This window comes from Rutidosis leptorrhynchoides, chromosome 9 (genome assembly GCF_046630445.1).
Source record: "Rutidosis leptorrhynchoides isolate AG116_Rl617_1_P2 chromosome 9, CSIRO_AGI_Rlap_v1, whole genome shotgun sequence".
NCBI classification, from domain to species: Eukaryota; Viridiplantae; Streptophyta; class Magnoliopsida; order Asterales; family Asteraceae; genus Rutidosis; species Rutidosis leptorrhynchoides.
The window spans coordinates 343,702,234-343,719,412 of record NC_092341.1 but is presented as its reverse complement, the minus strand read 5'-3'; positions in this window follow the sequence as shown (position 1 = coordinate 343,719,412).

Genomic DNA, 17,179 nt, shown 5'->3' with positions numbered 1-17,179 from the left:
GCTTGGTGTTTTGTGTCTTTGGCCAAAATGTTAGATCCATCGTATCTTTTGACTCATAGCTTCGATTTAGTCACCGTTTTTTTGAAATCGTGTATTTTTCGAGATCTATTCGTTGGCAAACTGCCGTAGGCGGTTTGTCCTAAATACAAGACCTCGAAAACCTTCAATTTTTCCTTTTTTATGTTTTGACGCTCTTTTGACCGTTTTTCATATTATTCCTTTGTGTATGCATGACTTAACATGTTACATATTATTTTAAGGCCTATTATTTCACTCATAATGTAATTATGTATAACGCATATAAGTTTGAATCTAATGTCACTTCATTAAACACGCATTTTATATCATTAATATGCGCCGCCAGATGGAGTAACATTTGGTGGCGCATAACCTTCAGTTTCAGATTGTGCTGAAATTCTCAAGATCACCCTAAAACGGCCCAACGAGCAAGACTCTCTAAATTTTCTTTCCATTCTTTGTCGTCTAGATTCCGATAAAGACATCTTCCCTCGCAAATTCGCACCACGCACCAAACACCGCCGACGGTTCGTGGTGCTTGGGGTTTTGTGTCTTTGGCCAAAATGTTAGATCTGTTGTATGTTTTGACTCATAGCTCCGATTTAGTCACCGTTTTTTTTAAATTGTATATTTTTTTAGATCTATCCGTTGGCAAACTGCCGTAGGCGGTTTGTCCTAAATATTTTTCGAAACAAGACCTGGAAAACCTTCAATTTTACCTTTTTATGTTTTGACGCTCTTTTGACCGTTTTTCATATTATTCCTTTGTGTATGCATGACTTAACATGTTACATATTATTTTAAGGCCTATTATTTCACTCAAAATGTAATTATGTATAACGCATATAAGTTTGAATCTAATGTCACTTCATTAAACAAGCTTTTTATATCATTAATATGTGCCGCCAAATGGAGTAACATTTGGCGGCGCATAACCTTTGGTTTCAGATTGTTCTGAAATTCTCGATATCACTACCCTAACATCAAGACTCTCGGAAGGTGTCTTGTCGTTCGAGGTCGTCAGGATGCCAAAAAAAGACATTTTACTCATTTTTAATATTCTTTTTAGAACGTTTTCAATATATATCGTATTATTACTTTTGTGTATGCATGACTTAGCATGGTATATATAGTTTTAAGGCCTATTATTTCACTCACAATGTAATTATGTATAACGCATATAATTTTGAATCTAATTTCACTTCATTAAACACGCCTTTTAAATCATTAATAGGCGCCGGCAGATGGAATAACATTTGGCGGCGCATAACCTTCGGTTCAGATTGTGCTGAAATTCTCAGGATCACCCTAAAATGGCCCAACGAGCAAGAATCTATGAACGTTCTTGCCATTCTATGTCGTCTAAATTCCGATAAAAACATATTCTCTCGCAAATTCGCACCACGCACCAAACACCACTGACGGTTCGTGGCGCTTGGGGTTTTGTGTCTTTGGCCAAAATGCTAGATCTATCGTATCTTTTGACTTATAGCTCCGATTTAGTCACCGTTTTTTTTAGATTGTGTATTTTTCGAGATCTATCCGTTGGCAAACTGCCGTAGGCGGTTTGTCCCAAATATTTTTCGAAACGAGACCTGGTAAACCTTCAATTTTGCTTTTTTTATGTTTTGACACACTTTTGACCATTTTTTATATTATTCCTTTGTGTATGCATGACTTAACATGTAACATATTGTTTTAAGGCCTATTATTTCACTCACAATGTAATTATGTATAACACATATAAGTTTGAATCTAATGTCACTTCATTAAACATGCTTTTTATATCATTAATATACGCCGCCAAATGCAGTAACATTTGACGGCGCATAACCTTTGGTTTCAGATTGTACTGAAATTCTCGAGATAACTACCCTAACATCAAGACTCTCGAAAGTTGTCTTGCCGTTCGAGGTCGTCAGGATGCCGAAAAAAGACATTTTACTCATTTTTAATGTTCTTTTGAGAACGTTTTCAATATATATCGTATTATTACTTTTGTGTATGCATGACTTAGTATGGTATATATAGTTTTAAGGCCTATTATTTCACTCACAATGTAATTATGTATAACGCATATAATTTTGAATCTAATTTCACTTCATTAAACACGTCTTTTAAATCATTAATATGCGCCGCCAGAAGGAGTAACATTTGGCGGGGCATAACCTTTGGTTTCATATTGTGCTAAAATTCTCAAGATCACCCTAAAATGGCCCAACGAGCAAGACTCTCTGAACGTGCTTGCCATTCTATGTCGTCTAAATCCGATAAAGACTTCTTCCCTCGCAAATTCGCACCACGCACCAAACACCGCTGACCGTTCGTGGTGCTTAGGGTTTTGTGTCTTTGGCCAAAATGTTATATCTATCGTATCTTTTGACTCATAGATCCGATTTAGTCACCATTTTTTTTGAAATCGTGTATTTTTCGAGATCTATCCATTGGCAAACTGCCGTAGGCGGTTTGTCTCAAATATTTTTCGAAACGAGACCTGAAAAACCTTCAATTTTGCCTTTTTTATGTTTTGACACTCTTTTGACCGTTTTTCATATTATTCCTTTATGTATGCATGACTTAACATGTTACATATTGTTTTAAGGCCTATTATTTCACTCACAATGTAATTATGTATAACTCATATAAGTTTGAATCTAATGTCAATTCATTAAACACGCTTTTTATATCATTAATATGTGCCGCCAAATGGAGTAACATTTGGCTGAACATAACCTTTTGTTTAAGATTGTACTGAAATTCTTGAGATCACCCTAAAACGACCCTAACATCAAGACTCTTGGAATGTGTCTTGCCGTTCGAGGTCGTCAGGATGCCGAAAAAAGACATTTCACTCATTTTTAATGTTCTTTTTAGAACGTTTTCAACATATATCGTATTATTACTTTTGTTTATGCATGACTTAGCATGGTATATATAGTTTTAAGGCCTATTATTTCACTCACAATGTAATTATGTATAACGCATATAAATTTGAATCTAATTTCACTTCATTAAACACGCCTTTTAAATCATTAATATGCGCCGCCAGATGGAGTAACATTTGGCAGCGCATAACCTTCGGTTTTAGATTGTGCTAAAATTCTCAAGATCACCCTAAAACGGCCCAACGATAAAAACTCTCTAAACGTGCTTGCCATTCTAGGACGTCGAAATTCCGATAAAGACATCTTCCCTCGCAAATTTGCACCACGCACCAAACACTGCTGATGGTTAATGGTACTTGGTGTTTTGTGTCTTTGGCCAAAATGTTAGATCTTTCGTATCTTTTGACTCATAGCTCCGATTTAGTCACCATTTATTTAAAATCATGTATTTTTTCGAGATCTATCCGTTGGCAAACTAACTTGTCCCAAATATTTTTCGAAACGAGACCTCGAAAACCTTCTATTTTGCCTTTTTTATGTTTTGACGCTCTTTTGACCGTTTTTCATATTATTCCTTTGTGTTTTGCATGACTTAACATGTTACATATTGTTTTAACGCCTATTATTTCACTCACAATGTAATTATGTATAACGCACATTAGTTTGAATCTAATGTCACTTCATTAAACACGCTTTTTGTATCATTAGTATGCGCCGCAAAATGGAGTAACATTTGGCGGCGCATAACCTTTGGTTTCAGATTGTACTGAAATTCTCGAGACCACCCTAAAACGACCCTAACATCAAGACTCTCGGAAGGTGTCTTGTCGTTCGAGGAGGTCAGGATGCCGAAAAAGACATTTTACTCATTTTTAATGTTCTTTTTAGAACGTTTTCAATATATATCATATTTTTACTCTTGTGTATGCATGACTTAGCATGGTATATATAGTTTTAAGGCCTATTATTTCACTCACAATGTAATTATGTATAACGCATATAATTTTGAATCTAATTTCACTTCATTAAACACGCCTTTTAAATCATTAATATGCGCCGTCAGATGGAGTACCATTTGGCATCGCATAACCTTTGGTTTTAGATTGTGCTGAAATTCTAAAGATCACCCTAAAACGGTCCAACGAGCAAGACTCTCTGAACATGCTTACCATTCTAGGTCATCTAAATTCTGATAAAGACATCTTCCTTAGCAAATTCGCACCACGCACTAAAAACCGCCGATGGTTCGTGGTGCTTGGTGTTTTGTATCTTTGGCCAAAATGTTAGATCTATCGTATCTTTTGACTCATAGCTCCGATTTAGTCACTTTTTTTAAAAATTGTGTTTTTTTTCAAGATCCATCCGTTGGCAAACTGCCATAGGCGGTTTGTCCCAAATATTTTTCGAAACGAGACCTCGAAAATCTTTAATTTTGCCTTTTTTATGTTTTGACACCTTTTGACCGTTTTTCATATTATTCCTTTGTGTATGCATGACTTAACTTGTTACATATTGTTATAAGGTCTATTATTTCACTCAAAATGTAATTATGTATAACGCATATAAGTTTGAATCTAATGTCACTTCATTAAACACGCTTTTTATATCATCAATATGCGCTGCCAAATAGAGTAACATTTGGCGGCGCATAACCTTTAGTTTCAGATTGTATTGATATTCTCGAGATCACCCTAAAACGACCCTAACATCAAGACTCTCAGAAGGTGTCATGCTGTTCAAGGTCGTCAGGATGTCGAAAAAAGACATTTCACTCATTTTTAATGTTCTTTTTAGAACGTTTTTAATATGTATCGTATTATTACTTTTGTGTATGCATGACTTAGCTTGGTATATATATTTTTAAGGCATATTATTTCATTCACAACTTAATTATGTATAACTCATATCATTTTGAATCTAATTTCACTTCATTAACATGCCTTTTAAATCATTAATATGCGCCGCCAGATGGAGTAACATTTGGCAGCGCAAAACCTTCGGTTTCAGACTGTTTAGAAATTCTCAAGATCACCCTAAAACGGTCCAACGAGCAAGACTCTCTGAACGTGCTTGCCATTCTAGGTCTTCTAAATTCCGATAAAGACATCTTCCCTGCAAATTCGCACCACGCACTAAACACCGCCGACGGTTCGTGGTGCTTGGTGTTTTATGTCTTTGGCCAAAATGTTAGATCTATCGTATCTTTTGACTCATAGCTTCAATTTAGTCACCGTTTTTTTTTTGAAATCGTGTATTTTTTTCGAGATCTATCCGTTGGCAAACCGCCGTAGGCGGTTTGTTCCAAAAAAAATTCGAAACGAGACCTCGAAAACCTTTAATTTTACCTTTTTTATGTTTTGACGCTCTTTTGACCGTTTTACATATTATTCCTGAAAGGACCCGTCCTAATCCATCCGGATGAAGTCCATATCGATTATAAACGATTCACAACAGTTGATTACATCGCTAGGTACTTGACCTCTATATGATACATTTTATAAACATTGCATTCGTTTTTGAAAAGACAATCTTTCATTACATCAAAATTTGACGGCATGCATACCATTTCATAATATATATCTAACTATAATTGACTTAATAATAATCTTGATGAACTCAACGACTCGAATGCAACGTCTTTTGAAATATGTCATGAATGACTCCAAGTAATATCTCAAAGATGAGCAAATGCACAGCGGAAGATTTCTTTCATACCTGAGAATAAACATGCTTTAAAGTGTCAACCAAAAGGTTGGTGAGTTCATTAGTTTAGCATAAATAATCATTTCATAATTTTTAATAGACCACAAGATTTCATATTTCCATTTCTCATAAACATACGTCCCATGCATAGAGACAAAAATATCATTCATATGGATTGAACACCTGGTAACCGACATTCACAATATGCATATGAGAATATCCCCATCATTCCGGGATCCTCCTTCGGACATGATATAAATTTCGAAGTACTAAAGCATCTGGTACTTTGGATGGGGCTTGTTAGGCCCGATAGATCTATCTTTAGAGTTCGCGTCAATTAGGGTGTATGTTCCCTAATTCTTAGATTACCAGACTTAATAAAAAGGGGCATATTCGATTTCGATCATTCAACCATATAATGTAGTTTCAATTACTTGTGTCTATTTCGTAAAACAGTTATAAAAACAGCGCATGTATTCTCAGTCCCAAAAATATATATTGCGAAAGCATTTAAAAAAGGGAATAATGAAACTCACATATTGTATTTTGTAGTAAAAATACATATAACGATATTGAACAAATGCAGAGTTGACGTCGGATTCACGAACCTATATCAGGTACATATATTAACACATATAATTGTGATCGAACAAATTTATATATATATATAAATTTATTAGTTATATCATTTTTATATTGATAACCTATATGTTTCATATATTCATTTTATATATTTAAAATATTTAAAAAATATAAATTTTGTTATGCTATATGTATTAAATATATTTTGTATATATACATACATATCGTTTGTTTGTTAAAATTATAATAATACTAAAATAATATTAGTAGTGATAAAAATAATAATAATGATAATAGAGTTAATAATGTTACTTTTAATATAAATGATAAAATGATAACTTTAATAAAATAATACTTTTTAATAAAAATGTTAATTTGAATAATAATGAATACTAACAATAATAATTATATAAAAAAATAATGAATTTTCTATAATAATAAAGATACTAATATTTATATTAATAACTATAATGATAATAATACTACTAATAATAATACTACACTTATGATAATAATAATAATAATAATAATAATAATAATAATAATAATAATAATAATAATAATAATAATAATAATAATAATAATTTTATTAATAATAATAAGAATAATACGGAGTAATACTCATTTATACCTAAATAAAGAAACTAGGCGTGTTGTTGGTGGGTTCTCCAAAACAGATCGAGGTTACAGAAACAAGATGCAGGACCCATCTCGCGATTTAGGGTTCTTCGATTCATCCATCGATCAATAAAATCATCGATGTACAATAGGTTATTGGTTCATCATCATCGTTAGTATCATCATCAATCTTCTTCATCATCATCCATCATTAACCGATCAATTAATCGGTCAATCAATTAATTCAGGTAAGCAATCGATTCATTAATTATTCTTTTAATTTCTTCATCCCTCTATATGTATTCCGTACTTTTATTTGTATTGAACACAAGCAGTAATGAAGGGTGTTTTTAGTGGTAGTCGACTATAGTCAATGATTTGTTTGTGTTTTCGATTATTAATAGCAACAGTAGCGAATAACAGAGATCAAACAGCAGCATAAATAGGTTTTGGTTAATAATGGCGTTCGTTTTTGAATGGGTTTCAATGTGTTTTGGTTTCGATTTGGGTGTTCTTGTAAGTAAAGATGAAGATAGATGATGGTGATGAAGATAAATAGTTCAATTTGGTGATGGTTTATAAACCAAAATAGTAACAGTAATATTAATGGTTATTGTGGTGTTTTGTTGTGGCTGTGAGGTAGTTTCAAAATAAATAAAAATGATAACAGTTAGTATTCGATAGCAGTAGCATCATACAGTCGAACATCATTTTTATTGTTTCCTTCGTTCACAGTCTTGATGAAAATATGATTACTGCAGGAGCTTAAGGTAACGGCTTCATTGTTATTGTTGCAGGTTTGATGATTTAATGGTGGACAGCAGTCGCAGAAATTCATATGAGTTTGATGGTGGTGTTTTGATTCATGAAAAGAAGCAGTAAAACAGAAAGGATAATCAAGTAGTAGGAGCAGTTTACGATGGTTTTCATGATGGTTGTTTGGGTTCGGCTGCAACAGGCAAACATACATAGTAGCAGAAAAATGTAACGAGATTGATTGAGTTGTTTGTGGCGGTTATAGGCTGCAACACAGCTACTCGTGACAGTAAAAATAATGAAAGTGATGATGATGGGGTTATTGGTGATCATGGGTGCTGAAGATTTGACGTTGGGTTTCATTAAGAAAGGTGGTGATGATTGTTGGTTCATACTAGACACCAAAGCAATAGAAATAAAAGAGATTAATGGAGATGATTTGTGGTGGTTCATAGGTGGTATTGGTGTTGGTTTCACAGCTGTAACATCGACCCATGTGTTGATGGTTCTCAAAAAAAAAATGTAAGTAGGAATGTATATGTTATCTCTTTATGTAATATGTATATTATATATAAATTTAGATGGATAAATTTAGATAGATAGTGTGAGACATTGAAAACAAAATATATGTACTAGTAGCCAATCATCTAACAAGTGTGGTGATTGATTGTTACTTTAAACAGAAAGCAACGGGTTGGTGGTGTTCTCAATTTTTTTTACCGATGGTTTGTGAAGAAAAAGTGGTGGATGGGATATATGTACATTCATGCTCATGTATGTAAATAGAATAGTTTCATTTTGTTTCTTGAATATACTCTTAAGGATATTATATATAGAATTTGGTTGGTAAGTGGTGACTTTGAGTGTTGAAGTATGAAAGGAGTCAAAGTTGGGGATATGTTTGTCAACAAAGAGATCACAGCAAGTGGTGGTTGAATGGGTTTCTAATATTGCTGTGTTCTTTTCTTACGAGTTACAGCAGGTAATATTAATTGATAGTGTAATTGAACAATTGTTGTGGAAATCATAAGTCAAACTAGGTTGTTTTGTAGTGTAAGGGTGGGACAGATTCATCTATCACAAGTAGAGGAAATAAAAAAAAATCAAAACAGAATAAGATAGATAACCAAATTTGTTTTCTTGTGGCTAAGTTGGAATCAAATGGTACAGAATTCAGAAAGCAAAATAAGTTACCTTTAGTTTTGAAAGTGATAGGAACTGAATACAATCCATTCTGATTTTTATGTATGCAAATTATTTTACTAATTTATAAATATAACTATATTACTAATAATATTACCTTTAATATTAATAGTAATAATAATAAATTATAATACTTATATTAATAGTTATAAAGATGATAATGATAATATTATTTATGATAATAGTAATATATTGGTTTATAATAATAATGATAGTTATAAAACAATAATGGCAATAAAATTTTCTAAAATAATAATAATAAAATAAATTATATGTATCAAATTTTCTTTTATATATATTTTATAATTTTAAAAGTATTAGTAACAACATTAATATAATGTCTATATATTATCTTGTAGTTACATTTATTTTTAACTAATTATTTATATAACATCTTATATATTTTATACATGTTAACAAAATACACGTAGTATTAATCATGTATAGATATCACATAAATTTTTAAATACTATATATAATTAGGTTTTGATTATTAAGTAGATAAATATTTTATATATGTTGGAATAAATAATCTGAGAGTATAACATTTAATACTTTGTTAATATTGACACATTATATATATTCAATTTATTTCTCTATATTTACATAAATAGTTTTAAATAATAAATTTAAATTTTCTTTTATATTCATGTAATAGTTCATTTATATATTTACTATATAATTATTTACATGTATAGTTATTTATATATACATTTATATTTACAATTAAAGGTTCATGAATCGTAGGGAAATAGTCAAAGGCCAATTGCATTCATGTAATCTGTTCTAAAATTTTGAGACTCAGTTTTACAGACGTTGCTTATCGTGTCAAAATCATATAAGAATAAAGTCTAAATTTGATCGGAAATTCCCGGGTCGTCACAGTACCTACCCGTTAAAGAAATTTCGTCCCCGAAATTTGATCGAGGTCGTCATGGCTAATAATAAAAATGTTTTCATGACGATTTTTAGAGTTTTATCATGTTCAAGAAGTATGGATAGAATAATTCGATTTCTAGAAGCGTATGAGTGAAGCTATCGTAAAAGAATGAAATGAAAAAATAGAGATTTGCTTTATCCTTTGACGTCATTACGATTGATCCCCGTTTTAAAGAAAATCTTTGTAATCTATACAAGATTTGATTCTTCGGTAATTAAGGAAATTAGAATCCGCTTAAATGTGATCATCTATTTTGATTGCTCTGTCGGATCTTTTACTATAAATCTACCTACCTTCATTTCCTTACAGCCCACACCTTCCATTCTTTCTTTCCCAACTTATACTTTAAAGCATTCATCAATATGCTCCATCCAGTTCTAATTCTTGATATACTCCTCACTTTCATATCTGTCATTCTTCTTTTTCATCTACCGCCGGAAGAATCTATTTACTTCTACTATACCCTTGGTTTTATAGTGTTTTTAGTTCTCCTGTGCCTTTATATTGCTATATGCTTCGATATAAACGGTTTGTAATTTATGCGTTGTTATCGGGCTTTATATCTCTCCTTATATTTCAATGTCCCCCTTTCTGGTTCCTATAATCATTATCATCCATAGTTAATAATCCCTCCTATTTGCTGCGATTTATACTCCAATTTCTATTTCAGAGTTTTGTCCCTTCGTTTCTTCTTCTGGCGATTTGGCATCCCTTGTAATAGTCCAGAATTCGCAGATATAAGTTCAGAATGAACATTATTAATGTTCTAAATAAGAAGGAACGTAATAGCACGATTTGATTTGTCAAATTACCAGATTCACCGAGAATATAACTATCAAGAATATACTTTCTTGATATATTCAGAAGTTAAGCAGAATGACAGAGTTATGTAACATGACACATGATGACGTTATGATCTGTGAATCATCACGTCCCGTTAGAAACTCAGCATGACTTACTGTAATATAATCACGTTGATCAAGTGTCATTATATTATACTAACTCATGCATCAATTCCCAACATTACTTCAATAACATTCATATTTTAAACTTGAAAGTTTATATAATATAGAAACTAACAGTTTCTATATGATGTAATACTGATAGCACGAAGAGATTAATGATTTCAGATAAGAATAGTTACAAAAATATCTCCAGAAATATGGAGGATATTTATAATGAAAGATACGATAATATCTTTGAATATCTAAGATCGGAGGATGATGGAAACTATTGTCCGCAAGGGTTTAGAGTAAGGAGCAAGATATTCGCTAAAGACTTCAGCAGGTATTAAATCCTTTGGATTCTTTGAAGTCAAACTTATTCTTTGTGATTTGTCCACGGCTTTCTTCATAGTTTCGCATAATCTGCTTTTCGGTACTAAATTTTCTATTGAATGTTTCCAATATAAAGATACACAGGAAGCACGAAGAGATATATAATTTCGGACGAGAATATTTATAAAAATATCCTCAGAAATATTGGAGAAATTGATGATGATATTTTGGAATTTCTAAGTTCGATGATTGATGGAGAAAGATTTTCCGCAAGATTTTAACATGACTTCAGAGCAAGATATTTTCTAAAGATTTCAATGGATCCAGAATTATCTGGATTCTTTGAATATAGGGTATGGTCCTTGTATTTGTCCTTGGTCTCCTTCATGGTTAACTTTAACCGTTTTCCAGTTCCAACGTTTCTGAGCTTTTCCAACATACTATTCTTTTTCATTAAACTTCCGACGATTAAGGTCATTTACAGTTGTCTACAGTTTCTGCTGCTTCATTCAGCATTTTCAACATTCAGAGTATTGGTTTGTAGGCTGAGTACTGATCAGAATTTCAGAATGAAAGATCATACTTCTAAGAGATGAATGTTATACATACAACTGTTGATATAGATATGCTGTGAATTTTTAAAGTACTGATTGCTGATTCCCGATAATTGGTATGTCAGTTCTCGTTACAAGATGCGGATGAGTATATGATAGGGTTTCAATGAATAAATATAATGATTTATCAGAGAGATTTAAGTCAAGAAGTAACGAGGTTGCTGGTACGTCTGCTGGTAATATAGTGGAATATAAATGGTTCTCCGGTAATAATAAAAGAGCACGCATATATATCAAAGTCATAATAAGGTTGTTTTGAATGAAAAGTCGAAGTTAATTTGCTGAAGCTGTGACAAAATTGGCTACTTTGGAAAGAAATTACCAAGTTATGTTGGGTAATAATAACACTAGAGGAATTAGCACAGATACGTGTTAAACATTTACTCAGGTTCTGATAGTTTTCAAGTGCATAACTATATGCATCAATCTCTTCTTACGTAGATGAAGTGCGGTTGGTTCATCCTCTCGCTTGAGGTGTTTTCAAGAATTATAAAAGGTGTGAACGCAGATTGTAATCGTCAAGATACAAATGAGGTTTAAGATGAGATCAAGTGGCAAACTTGAAGAAACGTTTAGTTTCATATGTTATAATTAATATTTTAATTCATTTTAATTGTCCAATGTTATTAGTCCATAATCGATAGTCCACAATTAATAGTCCAATAATTCATATATAGTTTAATATATAATATTCAAATTAATTAATACGTATCGTGACCCGATATTTAAAGTGCGTAATACAAATAACAGAAATTTAAATGATGATAAATAAAGTGCGTAAAGTAAGTAACAGAAATTAAACGACGATAAATAAAATTGTGAGAATTAAATTGTAATAAAATAAATTGCGAGAAATAAATGTAATCAGTTAGCTAGGAATAGTTAGCTGAAAACAGTTAGCGTGGATTCTTACCAGAATTTTTCATAGTTAATTTGTTTGTTTCTAACAAATTTTATTTTGTCCAATGTTTTCTTCATTATGCCACTTGTTATATTTTGACTTGGATTCTGATCGGTCGAAATTCGAATATGAAATTGAATTGGAATGAAAATGGTTATTCGTGAATGAACGGATACGTATATCTGTGGTTGTAAGTAGGATAGTAAATGACTGTTGAATCGGAACTGAAGGATGTACAGTTCAACATGTTAATGTGAGATCCAAATATTCCTCGGGTTTTACCTACCCGTTAAAATATTTTCACCATTAACAGTTTGAACGAAAGAATATTTAAATTACAATCTTTATGAAAACATATATACATCTATATTTTCTTCTGATGTAACCATGGATTTAATGAGTCAATATGATATTAAACTCATTTGATTTACCTTTAGAACAAGAATATATAATCTCTAAAACATTAGAGATTACATAATCGCTATGCCGAACGAAGATAAAAGATGTAAAACAATTCGTAGAACGATAATTATACTCGATGTACAGAATGAGTTGTTGAGGCATGGATTGTTGATGGTACTATTGCTGTTACTGATGGTACCGTTGGTGCCGATGATGTTGCTGAAGCTGGTAAATTTTGCACCATATTCTCCGAATTGATTATTCAAGCGCGAAGTTAATTGACTTATTACTCCAGGATGATTGTCGGTCGGAACGAGCGGATGAATAAGGTTCAGAATTGTGGATATAATATACTCTTGCCGAGTTACCCTGGAAATGAGATTGAAAATGGTGTCTCGAACAGGTTCACCGGTAAACGTTTCAGGTTCATTGTCAATAAGTGAATTCGGTTGGTGGAAGGGATTGCCTTCTGCGCGTCTCCATTGATTAAGTCGACTACGAACCCATCAGATGAATTGATAATGGCTGATTGGTTGATTCATGCCTGTGATACTACTTTCGGAGCTTAGGTGGACATCTATGTTGGAATAGCTGTCGGAATAACTATCGGAATAGCTATCAGAATCTGAGGGACTCGAACTGGTTGAGGGATTCATCTCGTACAACCAGGTGAAGGATTTTCGATAAGAGATAGATTATAGGATGTAAATTAGTACCCTGCAATACATAATTTACATATGCATATATAATACTAAAATCTCATAAGTTACGGAGGAATCTACGGAAGTTGTCAGGCAAAGTTACAGTAACAGATATGCTAAGATATGAAGTAGTAGATACGCTAAGATATGAATTTTTGTCTATACACTATTCATGATGTCAATGCAGTAAAACATGTCTAGATTAAGAATGATAAGTAAGTGATTCTTTAAGAATGATAAGCAGGTAATTTTTGACACAAAAAGATAAGCAAAACTTTTGACATGCAGACACGGCCGAAGTCCAGACTCACTAATGCATCTTAACGACTTATCAGTTGGACACACTAATGCAAGACCTGGTTCGCTAAGACCACCGCTCTGATACCAACTGAAAGGACCCGTCATAATCCATCCGGACGAAGTCCATATCGATTATAAACGATTCACAACAGTTGATTACATCGCGAGGTACTTGACCTCTATATGATACATTTTATAAACATTGCATTCGTTTTTGAAAAGACAATCTTTCATTACATCGAAATTTGAAGGCATGCATACCATTTCATAATATATATCTAACTATAATTGACTTAATAATAATCTTGATGAACTCAACGATTCGAATGCAACGTCTTTTGAAATATGTCATGAATGACTCCAAGTAATATCTCAAAGATGAGCAAATACACAGCGGAAGATTTCTTTCATACCTGAGAATAAACATGCTTTAAAGTGTCAACCAAAAGGTTGGTGAGTTCATTAGTTTAGCATAAATAATCATTTCATAATTTTTAATAGACCACAAGATTTCATATTTCCATTTCTCATAAACATACGTCCCATGCATAGAGACAAAAATATCATTCATATGGATTGAACACATGGTAACCGACATTCACAATATGCATATAAGAATATCCCCATCATTCCGGGATCCTCCTTCGGACATGATATAAATTTCGAAGTACTAAAGCATCCGGTACTTTGGATGGGGCTTGTTGGGCCCGATAGATCTATCTTTAGAGTTCGCGTCAATTAGGGTGTCTGTTCCCTAATTCTTAGATTACCAGACTTAATAAAAAGGGGCATATTCGATTTCGATCATTCAACCATATAATGTAGTTTCAATTACTTGTGTCTATTTCATAAAACAGTTATAAAAACAGCGCATGTATTCTCAGTCCCAAAAATGTATATTGCGAAAGCATTTAAAAAGGGAATAATGAAACTCACCTATTGTATTTTGTAGTAAAAATACATATAACGATATTGAACAAATGCAGGGTTGACCTCGGATTCACGAACCTATATCAGGTACATATATTAACACATATAATTGTGATCGAACAAATTTATATATATATATATATATATATATATATATATATATATATATATATATATATATATATATATATATATATATATATATATATATATATATATAAATTTATTAGTTATATCATTTTTATATTGATAACCTATATGTTTCATATATTCATTTTATATATTTAAAATATTTAAAAAAAATATAAATTTTGTTATGCTATATGTATTAAATATATTTTGTATATATATACATATCATTTGTTTGTTAAAATTATAATAATACTAAAATAATATTAGTAGTGATAAAAATAATAATAATGATAATAGAGTTAAAAATGTTACTTTTAATATAAATGATAAAATGATAACTTTAATAAAATAATACTTTTTAATAAAAATGGTAATTTGAATAATAATGAATACTAACAATAATAATTATATAAAAAAATAATGATTTTTCTATAATAATAAAGATACTAATATTTATATTAATAACTATAATGATAATAATACTACTAATAATAATACTACACTTATGATAATAATAATAATAATAATAATAATAATAATAATAATAATAATAATAATAATAATAATAATAATAATAATAATAATAATAATAATAATAATAATAAAAATAATAATAATAATAATAATATTAATAATAATATTAATAATAATAAGAATAATACGGAGTAATACTCATTTATACCTAAATAAAGAAACTAGGCGTGTTGTTGGTGGGTTCTCCAAAACAGATCGAGGTTACAGAAACAAGATGCAGGACCCATCTCGCGATTTAGGGTTCTTCGATTCATCCATCGATCAATAAAATCATCGATGTACAATAGGTTATTGGTTCATCATCATCGTTAGTATCATCATCAATCTTCTTCATCATCGATAATCATCATCCATCATTAACCGATCAATTAATCGGTCAATCAATTTATTCAAGTAAGCAATCGATTCATTAATTATTCTTTTAATTTCTTCATCCCTCTATATGTATTCCGTACTTTTATTTGTATTGAACACAAGCAGTAATGAAGGGTGTTTTTAGTGGTAGTCGACTATAGTCAATGATTTGTTTGTGTTTTCAATTATTAATAGCAACAGTAGCGAATAACAGAGATCAAACAGCAGCATAAATAGGTTTTGGTTAATAATGGCGTTCGTTTTTGAATGGGTTTCAATGTGTTTTGGTTTCGATTTGGGTGTTCTTGTAAGTAAAGATGAAGATAGATGATGGTGATGAAGATAAATAGTTTGATTTGGTGATGATTTATAAACCAAAATAGTAACAGTAATATTAATGGTTATTGTGGTGTTTTGTTGTGGCTGTGAGGTGGTTTCAAAATAAAAAAAAAATGACAACAGTTAGTATTCGATAGCAGTAGCATCATACAGTCGAACATCATTTTTATTGTTTCCTTCGTTCACAGTCTTGATGAAAATATGATTACTGCAGGAGCTTAAGGTAACAGCTTCATTGTTATTGTTGCAGGTTTGATTATTTAATGGTGGACAGCAGTCGCATAAATTCATATGAATTTGATGGTGGTGTTTTGATTCATGAAAAGAAGCAGTAAAACAGAAAGGATAATCAAGTAGTAGGAGCAGTTTGCGATGGTTTTCATGATGGTTGTTTGGGTTCGGCTGCAACAGACAAACATACATAGTAGCAGCAAAATGTAACGAGATTGATTGAGTTGTTTGTGGCGGTTATAGGCTGCAACACAGCTACTCGTGACAGTAAAAATAATGAAAGTGATGATGATGGGGTTATTGGTGATCATGGGTGCTGAAGATTTGACGTTGGGTTTCATTAAGAAAGGTGGTGATGATTGTTGGTTCATACTAGACACCAAAGCAATAGAAATAAAAGAGATTAATGGAGATGATTTGTGGTGGTTCATAGGTGGTATTGGTGTTGGTTTCACAGCTGTAACATCGACCCATGTGTTGATGGTTCTCAAAAAAAAAATGTAAGTAGGAATGTATATGTTATCTCTTTATGTAATATGTATATTATATATAAATTTAGATGGATAAATTTAGATAGATAGTGTGAGACATTGAAAACAAAATATATGTACTAGTAGCCAATCATCTAACAAGTGTGGTGATTGATTGTTACTTTAAACAGAAAGCAACGGGTTGGTGGTGTTCTCAATTTTTTTTACCGATGGTTTGTGAAGAAAAAGTGGTGGATGGGATATATGTACATTCATGCTCATGTATGTA